This window comes from Phodopus roborovskii, unplaced genomic scaffold (assembly GCF_943737965.1).
Source record: "Phodopus roborovskii unplaced genomic scaffold, PHOROB, whole genome shotgun sequence".
Classification (NCBI taxonomy): Eukaryota; Metazoa; Chordata; class Mammalia; order Rodentia; family Cricetidae; genus Phodopus; species Phodopus roborovskii.
Genome location: NW_026126571.1, coordinates 4,811,790 through 4,831,516, shown reverse-complemented (window position 1 = coordinate 4,831,516; position 19,727 = coordinate 4,811,790). Strand labels below are relative to the sequence as shown.

Here is a 19,727-nt window from a genome sequence, read left to right as displayed (position 1 = left end):
TAGATAAATGAAAAAGTACCAATATCTTACTGACAAAAATATCATGAGAAGAGCAACTTAAATAAGGTGGAGTTCATATAGACTTTCATTTCTAGAGGAACAGTCTGTTATGGTTGGTAAGCCTTGTCTGCAGCTAGGAAAACAAAACCAAAACCAAAATTATAGGATAAGAAGCAATACAGAGTTGAGAGATTAGGACACAAACCCAACTATATAACTTTCAACCTACAATGTCCTGACTGTGGGATGGACTGTGGTAAGGGTGGCACAGAGATTATAGGAGTGGAAACCAATGATTGGTGAAGCCTCAGACCTATATTACAAGACTGAGTCCACCTCTGACATTTTCTGGAGTGTGAGGATCCACAAGGTGAATGGCCCAGAGACCTAGGATATGAGCAAACATGTCTGGAGAAAAAAAATTCAATATAATGATTCCTAAAGATACTGTGCTATAGTCATAGATTAGTGCCTAGCCCAATTGTCATCAAAGCAGCTTCTTCCAGCGACTAAGGGCAATTGACGCAGGGATCAATGGCCCAACATTAGGACAAGCTTGGAGAATCATGCTGAAGAGAGGGAGGAAGGATTGTAGGAGTCAAAGGGGTCAGGAGCATCACATGAAAACCCACAGAATCACTAACCTGTGCTCACAGGGGCTAATATAAGCTGAACTGACAACCACAGGACCTACATGAGACTAAGCTAGGTCTTCTGCATTATATGTGGTATTTGTGTAGTTCTGTAGGTTGGTATTCTTATGGGACTCCTCACAGCGGGGGCTGTCTCGGACTCTTTTGCTGGCTTTTCAGACCCTGTTCAACATATTGGATTGCTGTACCCTGCCTTAATACAAAGGGAGTTGTTTAGTCCTATTGCAATTAGATATGCCACATTTCATTGATATCCATGAGAGGACTGTCCTTTTTTGAATAGAAACTGCAGAGTAGTAGGTTGAGGGGAGACAGAAGGGAGGTGGAGGGTGGACTGGACACAGAGGAGGGAGGGGAAACTGTGGTCAGTATGGAAAATCAATTATTTAATTAATTTTAAAAAAGGAGTGACAAGAAAAAGTTGATAAACTTTAATGTTTAAACTGATGAAAATCCCTTTTAAAAACATAAAAATGAAACCATACACTGATTTATCAAAAACATACATTGGGAGGGTGAGGTGTTGACTAGGGGGGTGAGATGGGAGGGAGTGAGGAAGGGAGAGAGGGAGGGAGGAATGGAGAGGGAACTGGGATCGATATGTAAAATAAGAAAAAAATAAATAATAATGATAAATGCTGTTAATAGTTTCAAAGGCTAGTTTTCAATATACATTCTTGAAAGGATTCCATGACTTTCTGAATGTCTTGAGGAATGTTCTAGAGTTAGTTTCAACAATAACTTTGAAAATGGATGGATAACTCTTTTAGCTTCTGGGTCTCGTTCATGATAGAGTATAAAAGAACACATAGATAATTTATAAATAAAATGGTGTGGCTATTTTAAGGTCAGCATTATTTTCAGGCAGTCATAGGACCAGATGTGCTCTGAGTCACACATTGCCTAATTTTGTTCAAGAGTATAAATTTTATTCAAATTGTAACGACTAAATATTTCATCAAAATGACTAGGTTTCTTTTACCATAATAGCAAGCATATTTTGAGTATTTGAATATGAATAATTAAGTAAGAAAAGTAAGGATAATAAGGAATGTTTTAAAAATATTATGCATTGTTAGTTAGGAGATAGAATACAAGTGTTGATGTGAGAAGATAAACAGAGAAAAGAAAAGGAGATTGCCATTGTAGTATAGAGGCAGTCAGTCAGGGATACAATGAATAGAAAAATATGAAGCTTACTTAAAAGGATTATGAGAGATTCAATCAGAAATCACAGGTATATCAGCAGATTCTGTGGATTTCTCCAGCCTGGTCTTGACCCCCTTTTGCTCATCACTCCTCCCTCTCTGCAACTGGATTTCAGGAGTTCAGCTTAGTCTTTAGGTGTGGGTGTCTGCTTCTGCTTCCATCAGCTACTGGATGAAAGCTCTAAGATGGCAGATAATGTAGTCATCAATCTCATTATCAGGGAAGGGCATTAAAGGTAGCATCTCCACTATTGCTTAGATTGCTAGTTGGAGTCATCCTTTTAGATCTCTAGACATTTCCCTAGTGCCAGAAATCTCTTAAAACCTATAATGGCTTTCTCTATGCAGGAATCTCTTTTCTTTCTCTCTTCTATTCTTCCCCTGAATCATTTTCCTGCTTTCTTATGCCCACCTAAAAATCAAACTTACCTGCAGAAGGTATGATAGCATGTTTATTACACCTAAGAAAATCAGTAACCAAACTAAGTCAAACAAAAACATCCTCCTCCAGTAAGGAGAAAATTAACATAAAATTCAATGGTCTTTCTATAACAAGCAACAGGAAAACCTAATGGTGTTTAAAACACCTTGTGCACAAAGGGTATTACAGAAAAGAAAGTGATTTTACAGGAAACCAGTAATTCTTCACCTGAGAAGTTCCTTGTTGCTTGGTAATTAGCACGCAGACGGTATGCAGTGCTTGAAACTTTGGAGCCTTCACTCACCTCTACATGGGATGTTTGTATCACAGTCTCCCTGAAGGCTCAAGAGGGGCCGGAAAGACTGTGAGAGACAGACGTGATGCATAACTCCAAGGAAACAGTATTTTCCAGATACAACATGGCTGGTGCACATAGAAACTCACAGAGAATTCAAAAGACCTGCTTGAGTTCAAAACAGACAAGTTCTCAGCATCCAGAAGAGGGAGTATGCACAAATTCAGTGCCTAACCAAAGCGCTATATGAGAGTGAAACTTGTGGGAGAGGAAAAAATTGTTTTCTCTGGTAGAGGGACACTGGGTGTATAAATTATACACCAGGGAAAGCCTCTAGCTCAGTAGTATGTACGTGTGTGTATGTGTGTGTGCTTGTGTATCTCTCTCTCTCTCTGTGTATATATATGTGAGCTTTTTATTTTTTAAATATGGTTTTGTTATTAAGAGAGAAAAATCATGAAATTTTGTGGGTGTGACATATATGAGGAGTTATAAGACAGGAAAAAAGCAATATGGAATGCATTATATGATTTTTTAATTAAATGTAAGATCATAGATAAAGGAGTGAGAGAGAGAGAGCTCAGCTGGCAAGAACACTTGCCACTCTTTGGGGAGACCTAGGATCAGTTCTCAGCACTCACATGGTGACTCTAAACCACCCGTAAGCCCCGTGGCAGGGATTCAACACATACTCTGACTACCTCAGGCATTGCATGAACATGGTACAATATTTCCATGCAGGTAAACACACATAAAGTACAATGAATTAAATTGCAGCAGACTCATAACTATGAGCATTTGAAATTAATTATACCCATTTAAATTTCATAATATGTACGTTTTGTGAGCTTCATGTCATAAAACTAGAAACTGATTACAAAAACTTTGGGAAATGTGTCTGGAAGTGGACCTGTCAATGGAGGACAGAAGGCAGAGTCCCGTAGAGCTGAGGTGACAGAGTTTGCTGGCCATCCCCCATGGGTGCCTGGAATCAAACTCAGGTCCTCCAGAACAGAGGCAAGCTCCCTGATCCCTTAATCCTTTCCTCAGCCCTTGTAAAATATAGACAACCAGAGATTTCACAACATTTAAATGAGATCCATACATTAAATAAAACAAAATATCCCAGAAAAAAAAAATTCTGCTTCTCTGAAAAGAGAAATGAAATTGCAAGTCGAAAACAGGCCGATAAAATAAGATAAGCAGAATAAAATAAGATCAAGGATGGAAGGAGAGATATTTCCACTGACACTTTGGAAATAAAGTGTGTTATTTGATGAGAAGGTTCATACAGGCTCGTATATTTGAACCTTGGTCACAAGATTGCTGAAGCATTTGGGAATGATTAGGTGTGGCCTTATTGAAGATGTGTCACTAAGGATAGGTTCTGATATTTCATAATACACTATTCCCAATTAGCTCTTTCTACCTACTAATTGTGGTTTAAGATAGGAGCTGTCAGCTATGTCAGCTGACATGTCTATAGCTACTTATTGCCATGCTGTGAGACCATGATGGACTCTAAATTTTCTGAAACCATAATCCCAATTAAAGGCTTTCTTTCCTAAGTTCCCTTGGTCATGGTGTTAAATCACAGCACTGGAAGAGTATCTAATACAGAAAATATTACAATCAGTGCCTAATGTGGTGCCTCACTATTTTCAAAACTGAATAACCAGTCATGTCCCTTCAATATACATATCCATGGAAATGAAACAAGCATGTCAAATAAGTAGCCCTTCATCCATGTTTATTGTTGCACTATTCACAATAGCTGAGCCACAACATGGAAACAATCTAAGGGTCCATCAACCGATGGATGCATGAAAACAGAATGCTACAAATATGTAACAAGTATGGTTTTTTCTGCCCGCCACCGCTGGTCATGTCCTGCCGCCACGCCACCAGCCCCAAATAACACACAGAGACTCTGTATTTGATACAATACTGTTGGCCCGGTTACTTGTTTCTTATTGACTAGCCCTGCCTTTAATTATTAACCCATTTCTGCTGATCTATGTATTTCTCTTACCGGGGAGCCGGCGGCATACTGTTTTCTTCAGACTCTCCATCTTGACTCCTCCCTACTACTTCCTATTTCCTCCTTGTCTCCTAGTCCCTCCTATCTTCCTTTCCTATTGGCCAACAGTGCTTTATTATTAACCAGTATGAGGAACATATACAGAATGACATCTCCCATCATCTCCTCTTTTCTGTCTAAATAAAAAGAAGGGTTTTAACCTTAACATAGCAAAATATATTATACAACAGTTATCCAATAAGAATCACAGTTAACAATATTTAGTCCATTAACATTTAGCAAGATTTGAAGAAAGTATTCCATCATCTATTTTATCTTTGTGTGTCTAAAGTAACTTATCTTTAATACTAAGGAAAACTATAACTATCTGTCTTCAACTCCTTCAAAGACCACAGAAGGATAATATATAAGCTCTAGAAATGACAGAGACATCTTGCCTTTTCAGTCACCCGAAGTTCTTCTGTAATCTTCCATCTTCAGCCCATAGGCCATAGTATGTCTGACAGACTCTCCAGTAAAGCAGAAAACTTTAAACTGTCTTCTTTATTGGCAGTTTGTCAGTCACTTTTCTCCGTGTCCTGCATACTGTCTCGAAGACTCTTCCATGAAGCAGGATCTCTGTAGCAATGTCCATCTTGAATCAGAAGTCACTTCATGTGCAGTTTATACAGCATAAAGTCAAACAGTCCAGACAAGAGCAGTATCTTGTCCAAATGGCTAGTCTTGCCATATTGGAAGTAAACTCCATAATGAGTTTCTTCAATGTCCATCTTCATCTTCCTTTCTGACGCAGGTGGTGTTGCCAGGAACAATTATGTCTCATTGTCAAGAAAAACCCTAAACCATTTTAAATGCCATATTCTGTAGGTCTTTGAAAGATTTGAAGAATTCCTATCTATCTTAAATACATCTCTGTGTATCTTGAAAACCCTAACTAAACTCTAAGCTTTGACTATCATAGGTAATTATCTATAATCTGTACTACATTATACATTACATTTCTAAATGAGCTATACAAACAAGAGGAGAAATATACATATGACAAAATTGACCTTAAATTGTATCAATAAATGAAAATCCATTCCAAAACAAAGTATTCATATCTATACCATAATCCCCTTTTTACCTTTAAAAAGAATTGGCTGTGATCATTACCCATTTATAACCAAGTCCATTTAAATGAAAACAAACATTTATAAACAATATTTGGGAATTTGGGCGTCGTTCTTTCCAAACTACTTCCTGCTGACAGGGGGCGCTGTCATGGGGGATCCTGAGAAGTTGCAGAAATCTTGGCTGTAGTCTTCGAGGCTGCTTTGTCCAAGCTGTTTTGAATGTTGGATCATCAGCGACTGTTTCAGGGGGCCTGGCTTGATCAAACCACATTAGTCTGGAAGGAATCCATAGCTTTTCATTTTCTGTGGAAACAAAAATAGAAATCCTTTTCCCCAGTAACTTGTCCTTGAACTTAAATGTTGGAGTCAAAGCATTTTTAAAATATATAAATTGAATTAATCCAGCAGCATTTCCTTTATCAGTTGTTGTTATTTTCTCAGCAGTCAAACAATGCAGAGACAACACAACAGCATACAGTAACCAGATTCTCTCTGAGCTTTTCATCTTTACATGGCTTTATTATTGCTCTGTTTATTTTAATTTTATTTATTTATTTTTTATTTTTTGACATAGGGTTTCACTTTGTAACTCTTATCTGTCCTGGAATTTACTCTGCATACCAGGTTTACTTTGCAAATCACAGAGATCTGCTTGCCTCTGTCTCCTGAGTGCTGGGATTAAAGGCGTGTGCTACAACACCCAGTTCCTCTTTGTCTCTTTAAAACCATTTTATTTTTCTCTCCCAAGCCTATGTATTTTTTTTAAAATACACTGTAAACTTTTAGCACCTTTTCTTAATGTGAATCTGTCTCTACTGTAAATCTTTATCTTTTTCTGGCCATGAGTCTTTATCTGTTAAACAACAACATTGTTAAAATGAAAGTATTTGTTTCTGCCACGGTTTACCAAAGATGGTGGTGGGTACTTTTACCGCCAGCATGGAAAGCTGTGCTCAAAGCCTTGGTCTGCGCTGCCACCCAGAAAGCATGCTGCTGGCTTGGAGATGTGGTCACTGCCATTGCCATCTCTCATACACACCAATAAATTGTTAGCAGAGTTATTTAAAAGCTGTGCGGTTTTTTGCCTTTTATGCTGAGTCAGGAACCTTCCCTTAAAGGAGCCGCGCGAATATCTGCTTGTCTCTAACAAGTCAGAGTCCAACCGAGAAAAATGCTGTTACCAAGAAACCTTGCTTATTCCTGTTCTTTTGTTTCTACAACCCTTTTTTAAGCTTTTGTTAAATTTTAAGTGGAAGTTCTTACTAGCCACATTGGGCGCCATCTGTAAGGAGTTTGGTTTTTTCTGCCCGCCACCGCTGGTCATGTCCTGCCGCCACGCCACCAGCCCCAAATAACACACAGAGACTCTGTATTTGATACAATACTGTTGGCCCGGTTACTTGTTTCTTATTGACTAGCCCTGCCTTTAATTATTAACCCATTTCTGCTGATCTATGTATTTCTCTTACCGGGGAGCCGGCGGCATACTGTTTTCTTCAGACTCTCCATCTTGACTCCTCCCTACTACTTCCTATTTCCTCCTTGTCTCCTAGTCCCTCCTATCTTCCTTTCCTATTGGCCAACAGTGCTTTATTATTAACCAGTATGAGGAACATATACAGAATGACATCTCCCATCACAAATACACAATGGAATACTATTCAACCAGAGGGAACACTGATATTAAATAAGTCAGGCACAAGATTTTTCTCAGGCACAGGTGTAATGTAGAAATAATTTGCCATTGTAGCACATAAGAAAAACACAGCTACCATGTGTTTGGGAGTGCATGGGGAGGAGGAAATGGGGAACACACAGCCACCAGGTCTAAACTATACTGAGAAGAAGTTCTGTGATGATGCACAGTAGTGAGTAGTGATAACAACTAAGTACTGTTTGTTTCCAAAGGTTACAAGGAAGTATTTTTGACGTGTTTACCATGAAGAAATGACAAATCCTTCTCTACAGTTAGAGTGGTGAGTAATGGGCTCAAGCCCATGTTGGGGAAACCCACAAAAACAGCTGACCTGTGCAAGTGGAAGCTCACTGACTCCAAAGTGAGATCTGGGGAGCATGCATGAGACTCAACTATGCCCCCTGAATGGGGGTGTCAGTTGGGGCTGCTGTCAGTGAAGCCAGTATTTATCCCTAGTGCATGAACTGGCTTTTTGAAACCCACTCCCTACAGAGGGATACCTTGCTCAGCCCAGATAAAGGGGAGAGGGCCCAAATGACAGGACAGATTTTGATGATTCCCCGTGGGTGGCCTCACTCTCCCTGAGGAGTGGATGGAGGCTGGGATGGGGAGGTGGTAGGAGGAGCAGGGAAACAGAAGGAAGAGGGACTCGGATTGGTATGAAAAATAAAATTGTTTTAAAAATTAATAAAATAAAGTAAATGGCAAATCATGAAGAAGTTGGTCTCCCTTAATCATATATAAACAAACACTTTAGTGTATCTATTGAAGATGAATAATTTAAATTGAAAAACAAATTTCAGTTATACTTTAAAGCCACCATATTCTTGAAAAAAAAAACATAGTAACAGCAATAATCACATTATGTGCAAAAGGTGGAGATTTTTGTTAAAATATGAATTTGGAATGAATAGTAAAATCATTAAATATAATTCAAATTATTAGGATAAAAAGAGTCTCAAAATAACTAACTTTTGTTTTGCTGGATTTAATTTGGGTTCTATCCAAACACCAGTGATAATACTGCCTTATTGTAATATTATTCTACTTATTCTTTCTCTCTTCTTAGTCATGCAATCCTAACTTAGCTTGATGCCCAGCAGAAAGCAGAAAGCAGAAAGCACTCTACATTAGTCAAGTAGTAAAAATAGGACATTAGTCATCTAAAAAGAAGTTTCAGCATACTTTGAATTTTCTTTTCATTTTTATTTTACTTATCAAATCACTGCTAGGTTCTTAGTTATCAAAGCTGCTAATGAACAAATCCATTACAACAATTTTTACTATGGTCGCATGCTCACATGAGATGGGGATAGTTAAAATGTCTCTCCTGATTTTTTAAGATGAGCCTATATTCATGTCATGAGACTATAATTACCATGCTGTGAACTTTTCTATGACAGTGTGACTCTCACTGCTGAAAGCTGGTGCCCATGGGGCAGTATTCAACATTTCACTCACTTCTTTAGCCTCTTACGTTTCATGATCCCCTCCTATGACTTTCAATGTTGTATCTCTTTAATACTCTGATTACCAGGGTCTAGCTTATTTCTGCCATCACAGTGAAGGGTCCTGGATGAACAAATTCTCAGGATTGAGAAAGCAGAAACTAAACTAAACTTGGGTGTTGTCCTGTGTTAGTGTATTGACTTAAGACAATTCATCAAAACCCTTTGGAACATAGTTCAGTTTCCTGTAAAAATGTAAGAAAATCTTATGTAATTCTTGTCATATAGTAGATATTTAATACCTAATTTAAGTCAAATTGAAACTACTCATGATTAACTGTTATAAAAATCTTCAAATTATTGTCATGAAAAAAATATAACTCTTCATCCAATAGAAATAAGAGAGTTTATTGTGGAACCAAAACATCATTGTCTATGACTCTGGAACACAACTTTATATTATCCTAAATTTGATATTTCAATGTGGGGACAGTTTCATAAAGTGTTTTTGATAACATATTATATTTTTAGTTTTTAATTATGTGTGGGGGTGAGTACTGGGTACAGTGAAGTGCCCATAGAAGTAAGGAGAGGATGTTTGGTGATTTGGAGCTGGGGTTAGAGGTGGTTATGGATTCTAAGCACTAAACTACAAGCCTCTAAAACAGCTATGGTCCTTGTTAAGCACTGATTCATCTCCACAGCCATCGAGATATTGATGTGTATTTTATTTTATGCATGAATTTCTAGATTATTACATCATATTATTTGAGATGCTGATAGAAATGTGAAAAGTGTCAAGATAAAATGAAATGTTTATTTCTGGAAATTTTGGGGGTGTTTTACATTGAACTTATCTGTTTGACTCTACTTTTCTTTATTGAATAACTCTAGTTCAGAAAAAATATTATGCCATGAGTAGACTTCTTAATTAAACTGTAAATATGTTTCTTTTGCAATTTATGTACTTAAAATACTTTTTTTGCTGCAAGAAATTAGTAGCATGGAAATTGAGCATGGCGATAGGCTTCTACAATTCTAGCACTTGGTTGGAAACCAAAGAATATAGAACTGAAAGTCATTCCCAACTACAGTTTCCAGTAAACATGACTGTGGTCTGCATGAGATCCTCTAACCCTAAATAGGACATCTGCATTATGCCACTCAAAGCTGATGGCAAAAGATAAAAAGGAAAGTTGTTATCATCCAAACATTGGGAAGACCACTGTGAAACAATATCTTTAAAAAAAAAAAAAAAAAAGGAAAAAAAAAAAACCCATTAATTTATTTATTATATATTCCAGAAGGTGGCATCAGATCTCATTACAGATTGTTATGAGCCAACACATAGTTGCTGGGAATTCAACTCAGGCCCCCTGGAAAAAAGCAGCCAGTGCTCTTAACCACTGAGCCAACATTATGGGGGCATTGCTCACATAAAACTTATAGAAACTGTGGTTGCTTGCTCAAGACCTGCACAAAATCGATCTAGTAAAAAAATTCCACCCTGAATGAGAGTGGGGCACACAAGCCAAGGGGCAACTGACAGTTGATGGATGTCACAGAAAAGTCGTTTATTTTCCTTCAGAGATGTGGTCCTTTTTAAAGTACTCATGTTCCAATGGATTACAGCACCAACTGGCTTCAGTGAGTCCACGAGAGATAACATGAAGTTAGGAAGGAAACACATGCATATGATCTCACAAGGGCAAGAGATATGGGTACAGATGATCAAAATGCATTTATACAAGTATGAAAATTTCAAAATAAATAAATTTAAAACTAAATTTCAAAATAATAAAATTAAAACTAAGAAAAAGAGTATGAACTTTAACTGTGATGCTGAAGACATACATATACATAGTATTAGGGCTATTAAATATATTGAGTTTTTATCTTAATATATGAATAAGTTTTCTAGATAAGTTACTGATGGAAACTGCAGCTTTCTCTTTCCAATATTATTAGTTGGTATAATTAATTTAGACTGAGCAAAATTTGGTCTTATTGCTCGGGGCCTGGGGTAGCATACAATGGAAGGAATTGTAGAACAAAATTGATCAAAGAAGAAATATTTGGATTCAGGTGTCCTGAGGACTGAGGAACGAGGACTGCCTGCAGGGGAGCTCCTGTCTGCATTCTCTCACACTGAAGTGTATGCCTCCATGTCATGGAAGACTCGATGGACATGGACATGAGCACACTTGGGCCTCAGAACTACCTTTTTGGTTGTGAACTAAAAGCTGACAAAGAATATCACTTTAAGGTGGATAATGATGAAAATGAACACCAGTTATCACTGAGAATGGTTAGCTTAGGGGCAGGGGCAAAAGAGGAATTACACATTATAGAGGCAGAAGCAATGAACTATGAAGGCAGTCAAATATGTAACACTGGCAACTTTGAAAATGTCTGTACAACTAACAGTTTCCCTTGGGAGCTTTGAAATTACATGACCTGTGGTCCTACACTTGAGGTGTGGTTCATGGCCTATATACATTAGTGCACAGCACCTAGTAGCTGTGGATGAAGACGCAGAGTCAGAAGATAAAGATGAGGAGTATGTAAAACTCTTAAGTATGTCTGGCAAGTGATTTTCTCCTGGAGGTGGTAACAAAGTTCCGCAGAAAAAAAGTAAAATTGATGAAAAAGAGGAGAATGATGATGAGGGTGATGAAGAAGAAGATGATGATGATGAAGAATAAACTGAAGAAAAAGTTCCAGTGAAGAAATCTGTACGAGATACCCAGCCAAAAACGCACAAAAATCAAACCAAAATAGAAAAGATTAAAACTGTCAACACCAAGATCAAAAGGGCAAGAGTCCTTCAAAAAATAGGGGGGAAAAAAACTCCTAAATCCTCAAAAGGACCTAGTTCTATAGAAGACATTGAGGCACAAATGTAAGCAATTTTTAGAGAAATGTGGTTCTCTTCCCAAAGTGGAAGCCAAGTTCATTAATTATGTGAAGGATTGCTTCCAGATGACAGACCAGGAGGCCACTCAAGATCTCTGGCAGTGGAGGAAGTCTCTTTAAGGAAATGGTTTAACAGTTTGAAATAATCCGCCTTACTTAACTTCTGTAAAAGTTGATGTATCTGGTTGTCCTTTTTCATAATACAAAGTGGGAACTTTCCCTGCTTTGTTTAGGAAATGTTGTTCAGGTCCCATTGCCAAGAATGTGTTGTCTAAAATGCCTGTTTAGTTTTCAAGGATGGAACTCCACCCTTTATTTGGTTTTAAGTATGTTTGGAATGATATGATAGGACATAGTAATAGTGGTGGTCAGATGTGGGAATGGCAGGGAGATAAAAATATACATAAGAAATAAACTCAGTATTTTAATAAAGTAAAAAAAGAAAAGAAAAAAGAAGTAGATTCATCGACCAAATAAAATCTTAAATCCAACAAATCCTTGACACAAAATGTTCAGAAAATATGGAACAGTGAAAAAAGCCAAACCTAAGAATAATGGGTACAGAAGACAATGAAGAGCTTTTGTTTTGTTTTGTTTTGTTTTTGTTCTACTGGGCTGCTGCTCAAGGTAAGCATTCAGCACAGAGTGTGATTCTAACAATGCCTTCAGCTCCATAGAACTTCCTGGGTCTCCTCTGAGCACACTGGAACAGCCTATCCATGTTGGGCAACCTTGAGGCAGCATCCACCTGATCTTTAGACACCATCGCCTGCCCTCTGCACAATAGAGCATTAGAGAATTAACAGCACAACTCTAAGCCTTAGAACAAAAAGAAGCAAACTCACCCTGACAGAGCAGATGCCAGGAAATAATCAATTTGAGGGCTGAAATCAATAAAGTAGAAACCAAGCAAACAATAAAAAAAAAAAAAAAATCAATGTAACAAAGAGTTGGTTTTTTGAGAAAATCAACAAGATAGACAAATCTTTATCTAAACTAACCAAAAAGCAAAGAGAGGACATCAAATTAACAAAATTAGAAATGAAAAGGGGACATAGCAAGAGACACTGAGGAAATTGTGACAATTTTCAGGTCATACTTTGAAAACCTATACTCCACAAAATTTTAAAATTCAAAGGAAATGGACAAATTTCTGGATAATCATCACTTACCAAAATTAAATCAAGTACAGATAAGCAACTTAAATAGACCTATACCCCCTAATGAAATAGAAGAAGTCATCAAAAGCCTCCCAACCAAAAGAAGCCTAGGGCCAGATGGCTTCAGTGCAGAATTCTACCTGAAATTCAAAGAAGAACCAATACCAATACTCCTCAAATTGTTCTACACAATAAAGCAGAAGGTTCATTACCAAACTCTTTTTACGAGGCCACAATTACCTTGTTACCCAAGCCACACAAAGACACAACTAAGAAAGAGAAATACAGACCAATATCTCTCATGAACTTTGATGTAAAAATACTCAATAAAATACTGGCAAATCAAATCCAAGAACACATCAGAGAAATCATCCACCATGACTAAGTTGGCTTCATTCCATGGATGCAGGGATGTTTCAATACCCTGAACTCTATCAATATTATCTACCATATAAACAACCTGAAAAAGAAAAAAACACATGATCATATCCCTAGATGCTGATGAAGGCTTTGACAAAACCCAGCATTCCTTCATGATAAAGGTCTTGGAGAGATCAGGGATAAACAGGAACACACCTAAACATAATAAAAACAATATACAATAAACCAACAGCCAACATCAAATTGAATGGAGAGAAACTTAAGGCGATTCCTCTAAAATCAGAAAGAAGACAAGGCTGCCCTCTCTCTCCATTTCTCTTCAATATTGTACTTGGAAGTTCTAGCTAAAGCAATTAAAACAACAAAGAAGACCAAGGGGATACAAATTAGAAAGGAAGAAGTCAAACTGTCACTATTTGCATATGATATGATAGTTTACATAAGCAACCCAAAAAAGTCTCTTTCAGAGAACTCCTACAACTGATAAACATATTCAGCAAATTATCAGGATACAAGATTAACTAAAACTAAAAATCTGTAGCCCTACTATATACAGGCAGACGATAAAGGGCCTGAGAAATAAATCAGAGAAACATCACCCTTTACAATAGCTACAACAGTGTAAAGTATCATGGGGGTAATGCTTACCAAACAAGTGAATGACCTATATAACAAGAACTTTGTGTCTTTAAAGAAAGAAATTAAAGAAGATACCAGAAAATAGAAAGATCTATGCTCTTGGATAGATAGGATCAAGGTAGTAAACATGAAATGACCCGAGATTTACAAGGATGAACCCAACTTACAATCTAATCAATAGTGGAGAGGCTAACTTTAATGCCTTTCCCTGATAATGAGATTCATGAGTACCTTACATGCCATCCTAGAGCCTTCATCTAGTACCTGATGGAAGTAGAAACAGACACCCACATCTAAAGACTAGTTGATCTCCTGGAATCCAGATACAGAGTTGGAGGCATGATGAGCAAAGGGGTCAAGACCAGGCTGGAAAAGCCCACAAAATCATCTGACCTGAACAAGGGGGAGCTCATAGCCCCCAGTTTGATAGCTGGGAAACCTGCATAGGACTGACCCAGACCCCCTGAATGTAAGTGTTAGGAGGACTGGGCATTCTATGGAGACTATAGTAACTAATCAGTATTTAATCCCTAGTATACAAATGGACTTTGGGAGCCAATCCCACATAGAGGGATACTCCCTCAGCCTAGACACATGGGGGAGAGCCTAGGCCCTGCCCCAAATGATATGACAGACTCTGAAGACTCCCCATGGAAGGCCTCACCATCCACAGGGAGCAGAAAGGGGATGGGCTGGGGTTTGGTGGCAGTGATAGCAGAGGATGGGAAGGTGAGGAAACTGGGATCGATATTTAAATCAAGCTTGCTTCAAATTCAAATAGAAAAAAAAAAAAACATATTGAAAAAAAAAAGGAAATATCCAGGTCCTACAGCCCCCCTTCATGACTGTACCTCTTAGGATATTGAGGCTGCTCAGTGGACCACACAGACCACAGCTTTTAAGGATTCTAGCATCACCCAAAAGCTCCCTGACAGGGACAAAGCCTTTAGCACTAATGTCTCTTTGAGATATTTTTCCAAACCAGTGAAAAAACACAACTTGTTTTTTCTCCCATTTTTTGTCAGTTTTCATAAAATAGCACCTTTTGTTTTTTAAATGTTCCCATGCTCCTTAAAAAGATACCCAGCAGAAAGTCAAAATTCTCTACCTGTGACAATAAGCATGGTTGCCATGGAAATAATTATGACTTTTGGTGTGAAGAGGACAAAAAAGCTGGGGAATTTGAAAAGTGAAGAAATAAATACACTATTATCATGCAAAACTGCTTGGTGGAGAGACATTTAAAGTAGAGCGTGAATTAATCAGGATTGTTTCTACACTGAACGCCTTCCAATATGTTAAAAGTTTTGGCAGCTTCAAAACTTTGATGAAGTGCAGGAAGCTACTGGAAACCAGAGGATGAATATCCCACACATCCTCAAGGAGTAGATACACACAGAAGCTAGACATTTTTTCTTTCCTTTACTGCCTTTCTTGGGTGCTAGGTCTTCATATACACTTCATGGGCATTCTCCCACTGAGCTATATTCAGTCTGAACAAGGCATTTGAAATATTGAATTAATTTTCCAATAAAAAGCTGAAATCAAAGATTATCTGATACTAGAAATACATGGTGAAAAAATAAAATAAATAAAATATTCCTCATTTTACATGGTTAGTAATGACTTTTTTTTTATTATTGCTCAAAGTTAACATAAGTTCTCCCAGAAATACTGAATAAAATATTGAGGACATAATTTTACCTTTTAAAATAATATTCGGTCTCATAAGAACAAATTTTAAATTAAATAGAACTCCATTTTCTGATTCCAAACCATGACCACTGTTAAGCATAATGTGAAAAGTTATAAATGTATTGAGAGATTTCCCACAGATAAGTTATACAATACCATTCATTGAGGTTAACTTAGTATCATTTGTTTTAGTTCAACATAACTCTTTCCCCCATATTACTGCATGAAGCTTAAAACAATCTTAAGTGAATATAGAGTATTAAGGCTTTAAGTAACTTGCTATGATAGTTAATCAAATTGATTGATATACACTGAAATCTTTTAAATTATAAGCTAGATATAAAATGCAAACATACAAAATTTGCATAGATATAAAGCACGAAACATATTTGCTTTTAAATTTGTAAAATCTATACTTATGGAAAAGCTTTAAAATTGGTGAAGCTTTCTTTGATAGGTAAAATTTCAAAATCAACTATACTTGCAAGTACATGTACCTTTGAAATATTAATAAGATTTGAAAGGTTAATATTCAGAAGTACTTGAACAGCTAATGCCATTTACTGTCTGTGGTTAAAAATTTTAATATCGTTGGACTGGAATTAATTTAATAAGTTGATATTTGTAGACAGATAAGGGTCTTTGTTTTATCATAATGTTAATAAATAGGTTCAGAAAAGTTAGTACAGGGAAAGGGCAGTTTAAAATTCTCCAAGTCTTCAGTTAGTCATCCTTGGGATTGTAGGAGAGTTCTGTGAAATGAATTAGAAATAGATCTGAGGGAATCTCACATAATGACTGCATTAAAATACCAGGCATGTTCCCATTTTCCTTTTTTCATATGACGTTTTTCAGTCATTAAAAAAGAATGTGTAAGGGTAGACAAGTGCTCTCCATGGAAAAATTATAACATTTCTTAAGCTGAAAGCCACAAGCACGAGTAGATTCACATTCTTCTATCAGTCGGAGAAATGGCACTAAAACAGGGTACTGGAAAGATGTCTCAGTGGTACAGAGCATTTGCTGATCCTGCAAGGAACCAAGGATTGAGTTTGGCTCTCAGATCCCGTGCTTAGCAGCTAATAACCGCCTGGTACTGTATCTCCAGGAGATCTGACTCCCTTTGCTGGCCTCCAGGAGTAATAGTATGCATGTGCAAACACACACACATATGAATACATACAAGATAAAATAAAAACAAATGTGTTAAAATGCCTCTTAAAAAATAGCACAGCAAATTCAGCTATTGAGTGAAATTCTCTGGCTTGTCTGACTAGAACCACACTTAAATGGATGAGAAGCAAGTTTTGGTGAGTGTGCATGTCTCTCCGTGTGTGTGTGTGTGTGTGTGTGTGTGTGTGTGTGTGTGTGTGTGTGTGTGTTGTCTAACCTGTCTTCCCTACTACAATATCATTTAAAAAAAATCCTGTCCATAAAAATGGAGAAAAAAATAATTCAACAGACAGGGAAGGAGACCTGACCTGGTACATCACAAATACCTCTCCAATACACCCTAAATCGCAATATGCAGTACAGTATTCTCTAAAAGCAGTGGCTTATTATCTGAGTGGAGGGAAGAAAATGTCGAACAGATGGACATGAAGCAGCTGTTTGACAGGAAAAGTCAATGATGCTCTGTGTCTGGCACCGTGTTCTAAGCAGGCCTACCCTGGAAATACACTTCTGTAATGTCAGCAGGAAGCTGATGCAGGATAGTAGGAGATTTGGGACATGAATGGGTTATGGAGCAAGGTCCTGGGCAACCTTCCTGATAAGGCAAGAGCCTGTTTTATACCCAAGCAAAGCAATACCCATAAATACAAAAAGCGAACATTATTATGAAGCACCATTTTCTATTTTTATTACTCTCTCACAGGATGCAAGTCTGTACATTTTCTGTGAAGATGCGAGTAGACACCTGTTTGTAACAGTGCCGATTGTTCCCTGTCCCAGAACCTTCCAACACAGCAATGGTGTTATTACTTTTTTTATTATTTCTGGAGATATGTGTAATTTTAATTATGTGCGTGCTTGTGCAGGGGAGGGTGTACATGTGAGTGAGTGTGGGTACCTGTAGAGGATAAAAGAAAGAGGGCATCTGATCCTGTAGAGCTGGAACTAAAGACGGTTGTGATCTGCCTGACACGTTTGCAAAAAACTCAACCCTGGCCCATTTAACCACATAAGCTTCTTTTAAGCCAGCAGCATTTTAATGTCTATATAGTTCAACCTAGCTTTAGGGGGGTCATAAAGTTTTAAAAAAATTGCTGAACTCCCTAACTCTTTAAAATATTTAGTATTAGTTAAGGTCATGGAGCTCAACCTAGGTCTCTTAAAATGGGAAGTGGTCTTCAGTTATTATCAAGTCAGCACCATCAAAAAGGAGACAGTGACCGTGACAGAGCTTGCCAGTGACGTTATCAGTTACAACAACAACAGTATTAACAACTATGATTGATAACAGACACTGTGTTTAGTGCCTGAATGTCTGATGGTTTGATTGCTTTCAGCAAAACATACACGAAGAACATGCACACACCCCTCATCCATTTCTTTCTTGTACCAAGTCCTCCACTGGACTAATATGCCTAGATACCAGCTGGCATGTGTGGAATGAGCATCATCTGAGCTGCTTCATTTTGTGTTGTTCACACATGCATGGATTGCACTGAAAGAGAACAGATAAAGCAGGGAGCCAGCACTGAGCGCTCACCCTACAATCCCAGCACTTGGAAGACTGAAGAAGAGCTGTCGCAAATTTGAAGGCAGCTTGAGCTACATAGTAAATTTCAGGCCAAACTGGACCACACAGTGAGACCTTGTCTCAAAAACCAAAATAATAATGATAATAGAAGTACAATAATTTAAAAATGAGAGAGAGATAGAAGCAGAAATACACACACAGAGAGGGGGGGGGAGACCGAAAGACAGAGAGACAGAAAGGGGTGGGGGTGGGGGGAGACAAAAGAAAACCAGCAGTTCCCACTGAAATTTACATTGGCCCAGAGAAGAAAACCAGCACTTATGTCCACAGCAGCCATATGCATGGCCCTGTCGTTTCTGAACAGAAATGAAGAAGCTAGTATTTCTTGAACCAAGTGGCCTCAAACAGAGAACTCATGTATGATGGGAGATGTCATTCTGTAAATGTTTCTCATACTGGTAATGAATAAAGCTCTGTTGGCCAATAGGAAAGCAAGATAGGCGGGACTAGGAGACGAGGAGGAAAGAGGAAGTGGGAGGGAGGAGTCAGCGTGGGGAGACCGGAGGAAACAGAGGTCCTGCCCCACTCTCCGGTAAGATGAGACCATGTGGAAATACTTAGATTAATAGAAATGGGTTAATACTTAAGACAGAGCTAGCCAGTAAGAAACTAGTACCTGGCCAAGAGCATTATATCAAATACAGAGTCTCTGCGTGTTAATTGGGGCTGGTACCGCGGTGGGCCCAGGCCGCCAGGAAGAACTACTCAGAACACTATGGCGCCACAATATGGCTAATAAGAACTTCCACTTCAAATTTAACAAAAGCTTAAAAAGGGTTTTAAAAACAAAAGAACAGAGACAAGCAAGGTTTCTTGGTAGCAGCATTTTTCTGGGTTGGACTCTGTTTTATGTGAGACAAGCAAAGATTTGCGCGGCTCCTTTAAGGGAAGTTTGCTGACTCAGCATAAGCGGCAAAAAAAAAAAAAAAAAAAAAAAAAAAAAAAAAAAAACCAGCACAGCTTTGAAGAAGCACTGCTAACAATTTATTGGTGTCAGAGCTGGCAATGGCAGTGACCACATCTCCAAGCCGGCAGCATGCTGCTGGATGGCAGCGTAGACAAAGGCAGTGAGCACAGCTCTCAGTGCTGGCGGTAAAATAGCCGCCACCATCTTGGATAGACCGTGGCTGAAGCAAATATGACTTTCATTTTAGCAATGTTGTTTATCAGATAAAGACTTGTGGCCAGAAAAAGATAAAGATTTACAGTAAAGACAGTTTCCCATTAAGAAAGAGCACTAAATGTTTACAGTGTGTTTCAAAATATGTGTAGGCTTGGGAGACAAAAAGAAAAAG

At 37.9% G+C, this 19,727-nt stretch overlaps 1 pseudogene; it reads left to right on the top strand.

Moving 5' to 3' along the window:
• Positions 1-11,047: 11,047 nt before the first annotated feature.
• Positions 11,048-11,913, top strand: LOC127235637 (nucleophosmin-like; annotated as a pseudogene).
• Positions 11,914-19,727: the final 7,814 nt, after the last annotated feature.